Source organism: Mus pahari, chromosome 1 (genome assembly GCF_900095145.1).
Source record: "Mus pahari chromosome 1, PAHARI_EIJ_v1.1, whole genome shotgun sequence".
In the NCBI taxonomy this organism is placed as follows: domain Eukaryota; kingdom Metazoa; phylum Chordata; class Mammalia; order Rodentia; family Muridae; genus Mus; species Mus pahari.
Window position 1 is genome coordinate 136,928,442 of NC_034590.1, and position 14,587 is coordinate 136,943,028.

At 44.8% G+C, this 14,587-nt stretch overlaps 1 protein-coding gene across 6 annotated transcripts in view; it reads left to right on the forward strand.

Annotated features, from left to right (window-relative positions):
• The window catches only part of Kank1 (KN motif and ankyrin repeat domains 1), a 190,125-nt gene that overhangs the window by 11,317 nt on the left and 164,221 nt on the right, over positions 1 to 14,587 (forward strand). Inside the window, exon 1 of one of the 6 annotated variants that reach the window (XM_029536839.1) lies at positions 6,349 to 6,419. The exons of the other annotated variants lie outside the window; for them this stretch is intronic. The gene's annotated coding sequence lies outside the window, so the exon portion shown is untranslated. Of the gene's footprint in view, positions 1 to 6,348; positions 6,420 to 14,587 lie in introns of those variants that run through there. 6 annotated transcript variants of the gene reach the window in all.

Genomic DNA, 14,587 nt, shown 5'->3' on the forward strand with positions numbered 1-14,587 from the left:
GGAACTCACTTTGTAGACCAGGCTGGCCTCGAACTCAGAAATCCACCTGCCTCTGCCTCCCGAGTGCTGGGATTAAAGGCGTGCGCCACCACGCCCGGCGGTCTTTATTCTTATTGTGCTAATTTTTCCATGTTTAAAGCATACAGATTAATTTTTTTAATTAAAATAATTTATTTTTAAAGATATTTTTTGTAAAAAGAAAAAGAAAAACTAACTGGTTTGAAAAGACCAGCATTTAGGAAAACAAACAAACAAACAAACAAATAATTGTGAGACTGTGTTGGCTAGTTTTATGCCAACTTACCACAAGCTAGAGTCATCTGAGATGAGAGAGCCTCAATTGAGAAAATGCCTTCATAAGATCAGGCTGTAAGGTATTTTTGTAATTAGTGGTTGATGGGGGAGGGCCCAGCCCCCAGCCCATTGTGGGTGGGGCCATTCCGGGCTGGTGGTCTTGGGTTCTATAAGAAAGCAGGCTGGGCAAGTCACGGGGAGCAAGCCAGTAAGCAGCACCTCCCCACGGCCCCTCTGTATCAGTTCCTGTCTCCAGGTTCCTGCCGTTTGGGTTCCTGTCCCTGACTCCCTTCAGTAGTGGACAGTGCCATGGAAGTGTAAGCCAAAAAGACCCTTTTCCCCCTAAGCTGCATTTGGTCATGGTATTTCATCACAGCAATAGAAACCCTAACTAAGGGTCCAATTTTTGTTTATCAAGTTCTTTTTAATTGGTGTTTGAAAAATGGTTCCAATATTCAGGTCAGATTTGCAGGCAGCCACTAAGACTAAGAAGTCCCATACCAGGGATTTACAATTTTTTTTTTTTACTTCCCATAAAACTGGCAGACAATTCCATTTCCTGGTTTTGCCAGGAGCCTAGGTCTGCCAGTTAAGTTTATAACCTCGATTCACGTTTTATCCCCCACCGGTTAGACATTAATTACATGCCTGTGCGAAGACAGACCTTGTTTTCTTTGAACTCACTATTGTTCTCACCAGGGTCTTCTAAAGGTCAGCCAGACTAATAGCTCCATTCTTGTCCCTGTGCTCCCCAAAGCAGCTGTGCAGAAGATAAAAATTTTAAATGCAAAATGGTAGAAGTTATTTCCTGTTTGTTTTGTCATTGGTTAGCTGAACAATCCCTAACAGTAAGACCTGTACACCTGCCCACTCCTTCAGACCTTTGTAGGTGGTGAATCCTCCTTTGGTCCATACCTTGGTTTCAAGAGTAGAGTGGTTTTATCACTTGCCTTAGACAGTGGCTTCAACCAATGACCTTTTCTATTACATGACAGCAAGCGCTCTGATGCAAGGGACTTTCTTTGCTTTGGGTCCAGACTGAACAGGTCACCCTACCCACTCTGAGATATATTCTAATGGTAGAGAAGGAAATGACTCTTCATGTCTGTTTGTGGATCCATTCCGGTTCTTCCGTGGGTGGAAGCCAGCCACAAGGACAAGCTGGCCAGCAGGAGGAGGTGGGATATAATCAAATTAATTCTTCCATCTGGGAATATTGTACGTCACATAAACATGGGAGGGGTGTAATCTTCCAGAAGGGGAGCTAATAATTGCAAACAGTGTAATCTCCCATAATAGAAAACTATATTTAATTCAGAAAGGTTTAATGACCTCTATGGCAGTGCCAAAGCCGTTTTTAGAATTGATGAAAGTACATTCCCGAGTTTCATTTTGAAAAGGTTAGGCCTCAGAAATCTGCCTAGATTTGGAAAACAAGGTCCAATCTTTGGACAGAGCTGATTAATCTTTTATGAGCGGGAGAGCTGTACCCACAGCTTGGTAACTTTCCATTCATTGTCATGAAGAGTCCAGAAAGAAATCTTATTTCTTAGGGCTAGAACTCAGTGGCGTTCTGACTTAGCCTGTACAAGTCCCTGCGTTCACTCATCACCCCACCCACCAAAGAAAAACCAACCAACCAACCAACCATAATTATATTTGTTATTCTCTTGGCTTTCATGTCTGGATTTCTCACATGCTCCATCTTATGAGTCAAGCAATCTTGTTTAATTACCTATATTGATATGTATATGCCACCAGCTAGCTAGAGATGGCTAGCGCTACCGATAGAATAGAAATGGAGGGTGAATGGAGCCATCAGTGGGCAGAGTGCCTGCTCCTCCAGACTGATAACTTAAATTTGATCCCCAGCACCCGCTTGAAAGCCTTGTGTGGCAGTGGGTGGCTGTAATCCGAGCATTGGGGCTGTGCAGATGGGTCTCTGGGGCTGCTTGCTATTGAGTCTAGCCAAGTGTGTGTGAGTTCTACATTCAGTAAGAGACCATCCCCCCAAAAAACAAAAAGCAATGACAAAGGAGTGAAGAGTGATTGAAGAACATACTCAACGTTGACCTCTGGTCTCTACATACGTGCACAGCATCATAGGCAAATGCTTACACACACATGAAACACACACACATGTGAGCACACACACATGTATATAGAAGATGGTACCTTATGAGGAAAATAGCATTTTTTAGGACCTAATAAATTTGCCTCCACAGTTTTCTTTAAAAAAAAAAAAAAAGATTGCTGTCCTCTATCCTTTGTGGTTGCTTGACCCAAGCCATGGTCAGCTCCACCACATTCTTGACAGCCAGTCCTTGGGCTGTGTCTCCTTCTGTGCTGTTTGTATACAAGTTCTGAAAAACAAAACAAAACAACACTTTTGGAGCACGAGAGAGGGGGTTTGGTTTTGCAGGGTCCAGCTTTTACAGAATTACTCCAGGATCCATGTACCAGGGCAGTGACTGCACATGGTTGCAATGAGACTGTGGCAGGTCCCTGTACAGGGAGAAACCTGTGAATGGGAACTTCATCCTAAAGCACTTGGCTATTGATAACTTGTCCCCAGCAAGGGCAGGATAAGAATAAAGGCTCCCCAGGTGCCCGTCTTGCTGCTGAGTAGTTGTTGGGTGAGCATGTAGCTTAGGAAGGGGAACATGGCATGAACATCACGGGAGCATGGCAAGACCGGAGAATAGTCGCGACTTCTGCTGACAACATGACTCTCATACTTTAGCCTTGTGTGCATAAGGCCATTCCTCCCTCAGCTCTGGAAGGTGTTCCTCAATCCCATCTGCTGCCAGCACCCTGTAACCTTTGTGCCCTTTAGGGTCTGTATTTTCCTAACTCCAATCTGGCTGGACCCCAGAGTTAAGTTTATGAGTATGAAGAAAAAAACTAAGAAAAAGATGAATTTGTCCAGTCTTTCCCAGGAGAAGAACCCTGCTTGGTGGATCCTGCATGGAATTGTTGCTCTCTGGAGACAGAGATGAGGATGGGAGCGGAGTATTGCAAATTCATGTCCAGCCTGTTAAACACAGCAAGTTCTGATTAGCCAAGGCTGTACTGTGGGACCCTAATGTCAAAAAATTACAGACAAATGAGCAACAAGTTTGATGGCCTTTATATGAAATCATTTTTGCCATTCATTAAATCTTCATTTAGGCTCCTCTTAGTGGGACCGTGTTCAGGGCACCCTGGGGTACCTGTCCCAGTACTTAGCCTCAGAACAAACCTTTAGATGAATGAACTAGGGGGTTCCCAGTGTGCTCTAAGATCTGTCCTCAGGCCAGGGACTAGAAACATGCTGAGCTGGAAGAAGGCACACAGCTAAACGGGCAGTTCTCCACATCTGGGAGAATGTTGACATACAAGCGCATACCGTGGGAGGTTCAGAAATGGAGTGAGCCTATTGGTTATTGCCAGCTGTGGGTGGGCGGGGTGGTGACTGAGAACTCTTGCGGGGGGCGAGTTGGCCATTCCTGCCATTCTGTCACCCAGATCTTTGTCTAAGCGGAGACCATCTGCTTAGGGAGGGGCCTAGGCTTAGCTCTTTAGTTTCCTGAGAATCTGGAGTTGTGACTTCCAAAGTAGTTGGGCCTGTCACTGGTGCCCAGGATGCTAAACTCTGGGTGCTTCCTGAACAGCTGACCTGGCCAAACCCAATGAAAGCTTGTTTTCTGTGAACTAGCAATCATTTGTGGAATTCTGAAGGACCCTGCACATCGGCTCTCGGAGTGTTGAGTAGTACCCTTGGCCTTCTCTCTACTTCTTGAGGCCACTGTGAGGCCTCAGCTTATGTTAGTTAGAAAAAGTCACAGGAAACCTTCACATGTTGCTGTCCCTCTCCTATCTCCCAGAAGCCCCCCCCCCCCTTTTTTTGCAAGAGGTGGGGAAAGCGCTATTAGGAAATGCTGGAACCTCCCTTGGGAAAATAATTGATTGATTGAATGATATAAAACACGTATAATGTAAAAACTATTTCAATGCATTCCCATTGTTCTGAATTTTGTGTATTTTCTGTTTTTAATTAAGATGGATGAAGTTTCAGGGCTGGAGAAATTGCTCAACAGTTAAGAGCACTCATTGCTCTTACAGAGGACCTGGGTTTGATTCCCAGTACCCACGTGGTGGCTCACAACCATCCATGAACTTCTGTTCCAGGAGGTCTGATGCACTAGTCTGACCTCTGAAGGCATCAAACACACACATGTGGTACAAATACATACAGGCAGGCAAAGCGCTCACACACAGAATCAATACATTGAATACATAAAATAAGAAAGACCAGTGAAGTTTCATCTAGTTTTGAAAATTGCCTCAGGTGTTCTGGAATAAGGTCCCGCACACGGACACATGGTGGGTGCTGACTCTTGTTAAGACTTTGTTTTTAAGCAAACAACTTGTTTGCATAAACCTCTGTTCGCAGGCTTCTTGACCTCTGAGCTTTCATCAGTCACAGAGAATCAATCCCAGGACTCCATTCCTAGAAGCAGAGCAAATCCTTACCCAAATGAGGAAGCAACTCCCCGTGTGTGCATCAGGCCAGGGACTTGGAGTGGGCGGGACCTAACTGAAGGCAAACACCAGAATGGACAGTTACAGGCCAGATCTAGAAGGGGCTTTTGAGTTTCCGTGTTCTGATAAGTTGGTGTCTAACCCAGCTCCTTTCCCAAACTCTAAGGTTTATCCCTGGGCTAGCGAGGTGTGCCTGCTCACACACGCCTGACCTGCCTCTGGCTGCTGTGGCTTACCCTTCCCTTCCCTTCTGTATGCTGAGAGCTTTGGGGAGCCAAACTTGAATTGGCCAAAAGTTAAATGCCAGAGCTAATAAATAGAATCCTCCCCCTCCCCCAGCCCCCTTTCCTTCTCTGACCTTACTTGCACTTGCCATTCTGCCTTTGTATCTACTGATGAGTGAGTGAGTCCTGGTCCTCCTGCTCATGGGCCACACCCCTTTGTGCTCTTTCCTCTTCCACAGCTCAACGTTGGATGCTTAACCTGGCTTCTCTGCAGACCACAGACCCCTCTGATGGCCTTGGCTTGGCTCTAGGCTTGAAGTACTGTTATTGGCTTTCCAGTCATTCTTGCTGATATTCCTCTGGCTCTCCCATAGTTCTATTCCTCTGCCCAGTTATTGCTTTCCATTTGCATTTGGGTGCCGGGTGACTGCCTCAGACTGGCTCTTCCTACCCTAAGCTCTGAGGTCACCTTTCCTTCCCTCTTCTGCACTGCACATTTAATTCTTTACCAGTCCCGGTTGTCCTTCTCAGAATACACGAAGTCACCTCCCCTCTCTGCGCACAGGCCTCATCTTCGTGTTCCTGTGTTACTGCAGTCCATTGAGGTCCATGCCTGGCAGCGGTCTTTTATAAGCAAGTTAGATAGTGAGCCATGCAGGCTGGCACATGCCTGTAATTCCAACAACTTTGGAGAAGGAGAATGAGGAGGCCAGAGTAGGACTTCATTTTCAAGGCCACCTTGGGCTACATAGTTAGACCTGGTGTGGGGGGTGGGGTGAAAGAAAAAGGCCAGGGAATGTTGCTTGACCTAGTTAGGGTTTTCTATTGCTGCAGTGAGACACCGTGATTAAAAAGCAAGTTGGGAGCGAAAGGGTTTGTTTGGCTTACCCTTCCACATTGCTGTTCATCATCGAAGGAAGTTGGGACAGGAGCTGCTGCAGAGGCCACGGAGGGGTCCTGCTTTGGCCTGCTCCTCATGGCCTGTTCATCCTGCTTATAGAACTCAGGAGCACCAGCCCAGGGGATGACCCCACCCACCATGGGCTGTGTCCTCCCCTTCAGTCACTAATTAAGAAAATGCCCTCTGGCTGGATCTTAATGGAGGCATTTTCTCAGTTGACTCTCCCTCCTCTCAGATGACTTAAGTTTGTGTCGAGTTGGCATAACCTAGCCAGCGCAGTACTTTGTAAACTGTTTTTTGCTTTCTGTTCCCCAAGTGACCTCTGTTGTTTTTGGGGCTCCTTAAGACTCTGAGCTGATCTCCTGTACCCCACTCCCTTGCTTTTCCTCAGCCATGTCTGTCCGTCCAGCCAGAAGTGCCCGAGTCCAGAGGTCCATGCCCAAAGCTACTGTCTCGGTCCCTGATGACCCCATGTTGTAAGTGACTGCTGCACAGTCTTGACTGCCTTTGCTTTTTTCCCCCCTCAGTTCAACCAAATAACTCCTTATAGAGTGTATGTATTTTTTTTTTTTTATTCTCTGTCTACTCTGTAGAATGTGGGTCTCTGCACTACGATTGTCATCTATTGTTACAGCTAATGTACATGAGGCTGCAAGAGCAGAGTGTAGACCCCTAGGAGGCAGTCCCGACGGTTTCTGTGGAATCAGCCACTTGTGGGGAGTCACTGTTCTCATCAGAATTCTCATTGTCTGGAAAGTGCTTCCCTGGTGATTATGGTTGTGCATACACACAGAAGCACACAGGCACACAGATACACACACATAGACACAAACACTCAGACACACATACATACATACACAGACATACACACACACACAGACAAACACATAGATATACACAGACCCACAGACACACATACACAGGCACACAGACACAAACACTCAGACACACAGACACACAAACATACACAGATACACACACAGAGACAAACATACACACATAGAAAAACACATAGACATACACAGACCCACAGACACATACACAGAGACAGACATACACACACATAGACACACAGACAAACACATACACAGACCCCTCCCCCACAAACCACACACAGACATAGAGACATCCACACCAGCGAGATATAGACACAGACACGCAGGCATACATAGGCACACAGACACACACACACAGACACACACACACACACACAGACACACACACAGACACACACTGTTACGAACATTGCATGGTCCATGGTATTTCCCTTTCGGCTTCAGCTACTGAGATGTCTGGGACTCTTGACAGCGATTCTCTTCAGTGAGTTAGGAAAATGAGATGGCTCTGCCCTCCTCTCCCTTCCAGCCCTTGCTTGATTAAAAGTGGTCTTATCATTTCCCTCGCTTACTTGTTGACGATAACTCCATCTTAACAAAATATATTTATCTTTATTTTATGTGTGTGGATGTTTTGCCAGCATGAATGTGTGTGTGTGCCATGTATCTATGTCTGGTGCTGTCAGAGGCCAGACGAGACCATCAGATCCTGGAGCTGGAATTAGGGATGGTTTTCTGCTGCTGCGTGGATGCTGGGAAATGATCCCTGGTTTCCAGTGTGAGTGCCGAGTGCTCTTAACTGCTCTGCCATTTGTTGTTAGAATCATCAAATAACTTTAGGAAAGGTATGGCGTATAAGAATTCAAATCTAGCTTTTTATATGGGGCATGCCTTTCATCCTAGAACTTGGGAGGGAAAGGCAGTGAGTTCGAGGCCAGCCTGGTCTACAAAGCAAGTTCCGGGACAGCCAGACCTGTTACATAGAGAAACTCTATCTAATCACCCAAGAGGAGAAATGGGTGTATCAGACAGCTGGGCATGCCTCAGCTTAGCTAGCCTATTTTCAGCTTTCTCTCAGGTCCTGGGCCCTCGTGGGGTTGGTCAGTGTTCTGAAACAGCACTGGGAACAATGCTGGTCCTCTGCCTGCTTCCCTTGGCTTGAGTTTTGCTCAGATAGGCACTAACATTCTTTAAACTGCTATCATTTCCATCTTAAACCTATAGCCCCTTAATTTCAGACAGAATATCTTTTGAAGTATTTCTTGCCACAGTTCTGTTTGTTAGCTAAAACTTGAAAGGATTACCTTCTGGGTGCAGCGTGTATCCTTCGCACATAAGACTTTCTCCTAGGGGCTTCACATGTGGGCCATGTGGGAGGAACCCAGAGTTGTAGAGTAAACAAGCATCTTTCCAGAACTTGCTTTTTCCCTTGAAGTCTTTGGAGGGATCCCTGTGAACTTGGCAATCCTTGCAAGTTCTGATGCATGGACTCGCACAAAACCTGGTAGTGATTCACGTGCCTGAGTTGAACACCCTAGGGCTACTGACTCTAGTGCGTTGTACAGTCTACTTAAGTAGGTGCTGATGTTGGCATTTCGACTGACAGAGAACCACAGGGATTGAGGTAGTGTCCCTGCAGTCCTGGTGACTGCATTTCTCTTAGAACTGGAACTGGGGATTTCAAGTCAGCTCTTAAGCAAAGTATACACCTAGTATTTTACCACATTGGATTTTAACCACAGGACTAGTTCTCGTTCTCTCTCTCTCTCTCTCTCTCTCTCTCTCTCTCTCTCTCTCTCTCTCTCTCTCTCTCTCTCTCTCTCTCTCATTTACATATAGATTATTTGTTTTCTGTTTAAGATGCTTATAATTAAGTTCAAATCCAAACCAACGCCTATTCCTAATCCTAATTCCACCTCTCAAGAAGGAGGTCTGGATAAAATGAAGTATTGAGGATTCTGGTTTATTTTGTGATCTTAGTCATTTCAAAATGATAGAAATTATGGTGTTAATGAGAAATGCTGAACCTTCAAGAGTGTGGCTCTCCTGGCACTGGCTTCAAATACTTCTCGCAGTGAACGAGACTCCAAGGTGATGGCTGTGTCCTGACCCACCAGTAGGAGTTGGTAGGCGGCACCATCAGCAGTGACCCAGAAACCATCAGCTATTCTTAGCCGCTACTTGAAAGTCAGCTGTTATTATTGGGGCAGTATAGGTAAAGCCATTTGTTGGTTCTCATTTGTTGAAAAAAATAACCTCCCCCACTTCAGATCCCCCTGGACTATCAGATCTAGGAGAGGTTTTAGCAATGGGTTATTCATGAATACTTACATAATGTCTTCATTTGTTTACTTATTTATTTATTTATTTATTTATTTATTGAGGCATGATGTTACTGTAACCCAGGCTGACCATGGATTATTTATGTATGTTTGCAAACTTTATTCATTCATTTATTGAGGCATGATGTCACTGTTTCCCAGTTTGACCATGGGTTATTCATGTGTGTTTGCATACTTCATTCATTCATTCATTCATTTATTGAGGCATGATATCACTGTAACCCAGGCTGACCTCAAACTTGCTATGTAGTTGAGGGTGACCTAGAACTTCTGGTCTACCTGCTTCAACCTGCCAAGAGCTACAGTTATAATCACGCACCACCATGCCCAGGCACATTCATGCAGTGTTGAAGGTGGAACTAGGGCCTTCATGTATCTGGCAAGCATGCTACGAACTGACCTCCATCTCCAGCCCATGTTTATATGCTTGGAGAAGACAGTTCTACAAAGGCTTGACGTGAAGGCAGTAGCTATCCACTCTACTTTGTCACTCCCAACCCCTACTTCTTTGAGGAACTGCTTTCCAATCTCTTGTCTTTCTTCCCTTGTCACTAAACCACAGACAATGCTGTCACTTCGCTGGGTTAGGCTTATGAAGATGGTAGTATTTCTTTTTTCTATGTGTGTTTGTGTGACATCTGAGTGTGCATATGTGTTTGTGTGGGTATGTGCTTGTGTGTGTGTGTGTTTGTGTATGTGTATGCATGTTTGTATATGTGTGAATGTGTGTGCTTGTAAGCATGTCTGTGTGTGTGTGCATGTTTGTGTGTGAATGTGTGTATGTCTCTCTGTGTGTGTATGTGTGCCTGTCTGTATGCGTGTGCTTATGTGTGTATATATCTGTACTTGTTGGGGAGGCAGAGGTCAATACTGGGTGTCTTCCTTGAATGTTGTCTAAGTATTTACTTTTTAGTGTGAGTGTTTTGTATGCATTTATGTAGATCACCTGTGTGCCTGGTGACCTCAGAGGTCAGAAGATGGTGTCAGATATCCTGGATGGGGAGTCATGGTTGGTTAAGAGTCATCTTGTGGGTGCTGGGAATTGAACCCATGTCCTCTGCAAGAGCAATAAATGCTCTTACCCTATAAGCCATCTATCCAGCCCCAGTCTATTTTTTCTGTGACAGGGTCTCTCACTGATTTGACAAGACTGTTCCATAAGCTCCAGGGCTCCTCTTCTCTTTCCCTCTCCAGAGCTGAGGTTGGAGCTGCACCACCATGTTGGCTTTTTAACAGGTGTGCTAGGGCTCCAAACTTGGATCTTTCTGCTTGTGTGGCAGATTATTGACTGAGCTGGTTCCCCAGGTCCCAAATGGTAGTTTCTCAAGAAACTGTGTTGGGCTATTTTTCTTTTCTTTTCTTTTCTTTTCTTTTCTTTTCTTTTCTTTTCTTTTCTTTTCTTTTCTTTTCTTTTTTAAAAGATTTATTTATTTATTCATTTCATTTAAGTGAGAACATTGTTGCTGCCTTCAGATAGACCAGAAGAGGGTATCAGATCCTATTACAGATGGTTGTGAGCTACCATGTGGTTGCTGGGAATTGAACTCAGGACCTCGGGAAGAGCAGTCGGTGCTCTTAACCACTGAGCCATCCCCCCCACCCCCTTTAAGACCTTTGGATGCTATTTATCCTGTGGATAGCTTGTAATTTTATGGGGGTGGTGAAGCAGTAGCTCAGTAAGAGCATTAACTGTGCAAACGTGAGGATCTGAGTTCAAATCCCAGGACCTACATAAAAAGCCAGGTATGGCTGTCTGTGCCTTCATCCCAGCCTTGGGGAATGGACAGGAGGATCCTGAGGGCTGGTAGGCCAGCCAGCCTGGCTGAGTGGTGAGCCCCTGTCTCAGGGTCAGTAAGGGGAAGAGTGTTAGCGGGAGACTCCCTGGCTCCTGCTCTGGAGCTCTCGGGTGTGTTTGCCCTCAGAACCATGAAGATGTGCACCACAGTTTTTCCCCTCATTCTCTTGGTGAACATTTTAATACTCTTTGTCCCAAGAATTGTGAATGGCCCCTTTCATTCATTTTTCTGGAAATACAGAAGCCTTTAAAATATGGAAACAAATTATTTTAGTTTCTGCAACATTTATTCTTTCATGTTCCCCCTTATATCTTATTCTTTTTATCAAATTCCTTTCTTTCTCTTTCTTTCTTTCTTTCTTTTTTTCTGAGATAGGGTTCCTCTGTAGCCTTAGCTGTCCTGGGTCTCACTCTGTAGACCAGGCTAGCCTCTAGCTCACAGAGATCTGCCGGCCTCTGCCCCCCTAGTGCTGGGGTTAAAGGTGTGGGCCAGTAGTACCAGCCTTCATCTATTTTCAAATATAATCTTTCAAGAGCAGTTCTCTGGATTTGTTACCATTTCCTAACCCCCCCTTCCTAATTTTTGTCTTGGTTTTTAAAATCCATTTTTTTGTTTGTGTTTTTTGTGAATTGCTTCAGTTTTGCTTGATCAATTAGTTGACTTCAAAAATAATTTACAAATGGCTAATACATGACTCAAATATAAGAGCTGTACATGTAATGAAGAGGCTCCAATAATCTATCCTCAGAGACCCTGCTCACTTGACAGTTTTGGCCACACCCTCATATTCTATTTAATCTGCTTCCTATTAATCATGGGTTATCCTATGATGCTGAAGGAGACCTCTTTGCTGGCGTATCATTCTGCTCACGTGATGATGTCACGTGGTGTTGCTGGGTGACAGGCTGCATCAGTACTTGGAGAGGTCACTCCGCTGTTCTCCACTAAGGCTGGGCTAGCCCTGGGCTGCCCCCCCCCCAAGCAAATGCCGAAGCCTCCACTTCTCTGGGTGTTTACAAGTGGTTTTAGTTTGTATTTCTTTTCGGAAGCTGAGTATCTTTTCATGAGCCATCTTGAATTTGTGTCTTGTCTTTGAACTGTTTGGTTTTTCATTGTTCGGCTGTTAGAGGTCTGATTGTATCGCTTTGTATGCACAGGAAGCAAATCCCCATGAAAATAATGGAGTTGTTCTCAGTTTATCCTTCTTCTTTTAACTTGGGTTACATTGTACTTTCTCATGAAGATGAATTTACCAGCTGCTTACTTTTAGTTTTTTAGACTAAATGTCATAAACAAAACCAAAATACATATGTATATTTTTTAGGCAGGACCTCAATATGCAGCCCCAGCTGCCTTGGAACTTGCTGTGTAGACCAGGATAGCCTTAAACTCACAGGACTCTACTGGTCCTGCCTCCCTCGTTTAGGGATTAAAGCTGTGCAGCACCGTCTGGCCTGTGTTTTGTTTTGTTTTGTTTTGTTTTGTTTTGTTTTGTTTTGTTTTGTTTCTATTATCCAGGGTTTCCTCTAGTCTGTCTATGGTTTGGGGGTTTTGTTTGTTATTTTGTTTTGTGTTTTGATGGCCAGGATGGAACCCAGACTTTGTACAAAGTAAACAAATGCTTGACTCCTCAGCCCCGCCTCCAGCCCCAGTTTTTAGTTTTGATGATAAAATTGTTGCTCCATCTTGAACTTGTTCAGATGGGAAAGGTCCTAGTTTACTTTTTTGCTTTCCAAATAAGTATTGGGTTCTTCACTGACATAGAGTTTTCCTGCTGTGAACAGACACCATGACCAAGGCAACTCTTACAAGGACAACATTTAATTGGGGCTGGTTTACAGATTCAGAGGTTCAGTCCATTATCATCAAGGTGGGAACATGGCAGCCTCCAGGCAGGCATGGCACATGCAGAATACTGACTTCTAGGCAGCTCCGATGAGGGTCTTAAATAACCACAGTGACACACCTACTCCAACAAGGCCACACCTACTCCAACAGGGCCACACCCTCTAATAGTGCTACTCTCTGGGGCAAGCATATACAAACCATCACTTATACCTTTTTTCAAGACAGGGTTTCTCTGTGTAACAGTCCTGGCTGACCTGGAACTCACTCTGTAGACCAGTCTGGCCTTGAACTCACAGAAATCCCCCTGCCTCTACCTTCCAAGTGCTAGGATTAAGTGCTAGGTGCTACTACCACTATTGCCCAGGTTTCCTGGCTATTTAATAATCCATTTCTCACCATGTCTGGTGGTGACATCTTCATAATATGCCAAGTGGTTTACACATGCCTGTCCCTTGGTCATCAATTTTCTATATTGGTTTGCCTGGATGTTCCTGTTTTAATTATAGCAGTATTCCAAAATTGTTAAGGATATTTTTTGAATTAGGGAAGATGGAGTTTATTTTTCGGTATTTGGCTGTTGATGTTAACCATCAGTTTTATATTGGCTTTTAAACCCAAATCATGTACCAGTCAGAGCCTATGTAGCTTGGAAACCAATCAGAGCTTATGTAACTGGGAAGTTTGCTGGCAGAGGTCAGGGTTTTAACCCAAGGTTTGCATTGCATCTCTTTCTCTGTCTGTGTGTCTATGTAATTTCTCCCCTTTTTGCATGTATTTATGTGGTATTCAAACATGTGTATAGGTATATTTACTGTAAATAGGTATATGTGTGCTTATGTGTATGCAGGCCGGAGGCCAGAGGTTGACATCTTGATCATTCTATGTATTGAGACAGGATCTCTCTCTGTGTGTCTCTGTCTCTGTCTCTCTCTTTCTCTCCCTGTCTTTTTTAATGTGGGGGAAGTATAGCATTGCAGCACAGGTAAGACAGATGTACTCAGTTACTCACCTTTGGGATCAGGGTTGGTTTACCTATCAGAACATCCGGCTTTAGAGAAATAGGTAAAAAAACAAAACAAAACAAAACAAAACTTAATTGCAGAGCCAAAGCTTTAGATGCAGAGACGAGTTGGGGCAACTCCGTCTTTTCAGAAGAACTCAGGTGACGAACACCAGGGTCAATGGTGACCAGGGGAACAGCAGTCTCAGATTTAGCCTCCTTTATATGAGATGAAAAAGAGGCTGGCGAGGGCCAAAGACAGACTCAATCTTAGTCAGTTTGGCCCGTGGTGTGCTGGAGTAGTCTGTAAAAATGCAGAATCACGGCGGAGGGAGCCAGAGGGAGATCTCTGCTGTGTCTCCCCCTGACAGACACTAGGGAAAAGTGGGTGGAGGTGCACCCCTGAAGACCGGACAGCACATCGGATGTGCTGAGGAAGGTATCTTAAAGCTTGTCTCTGGGTATTAATTTTAAAGACTCCTTCCTCTGGACATTGTGATACAGGTCTGTAATCCCAGCACTTGGGAGGCTGAGGCAGGAGAGTCCTCGGCTTCAGGTCATTCTGGGGTACATGGTGATATTTCATCTCTACAAAACAAAAGCGAAAGAATAAGCAAAGCCCTAGTGGTTGAATGTGAACACAAATGTGGAGCAATAAGAAGTGGTCCGTGCTGGGTGTGGTGACGCACGCCTTTTAATCCCAGCACTCAGGAGGCAGAGGCAGGCGGATTTCTGAGTTTGAGGCCAACCTGGACTACAAAGTGAGTTCCAGGACAGCCAGGGCTACACAGAGAAACCCTGTCTTGAAAAACCAAAAAAAAA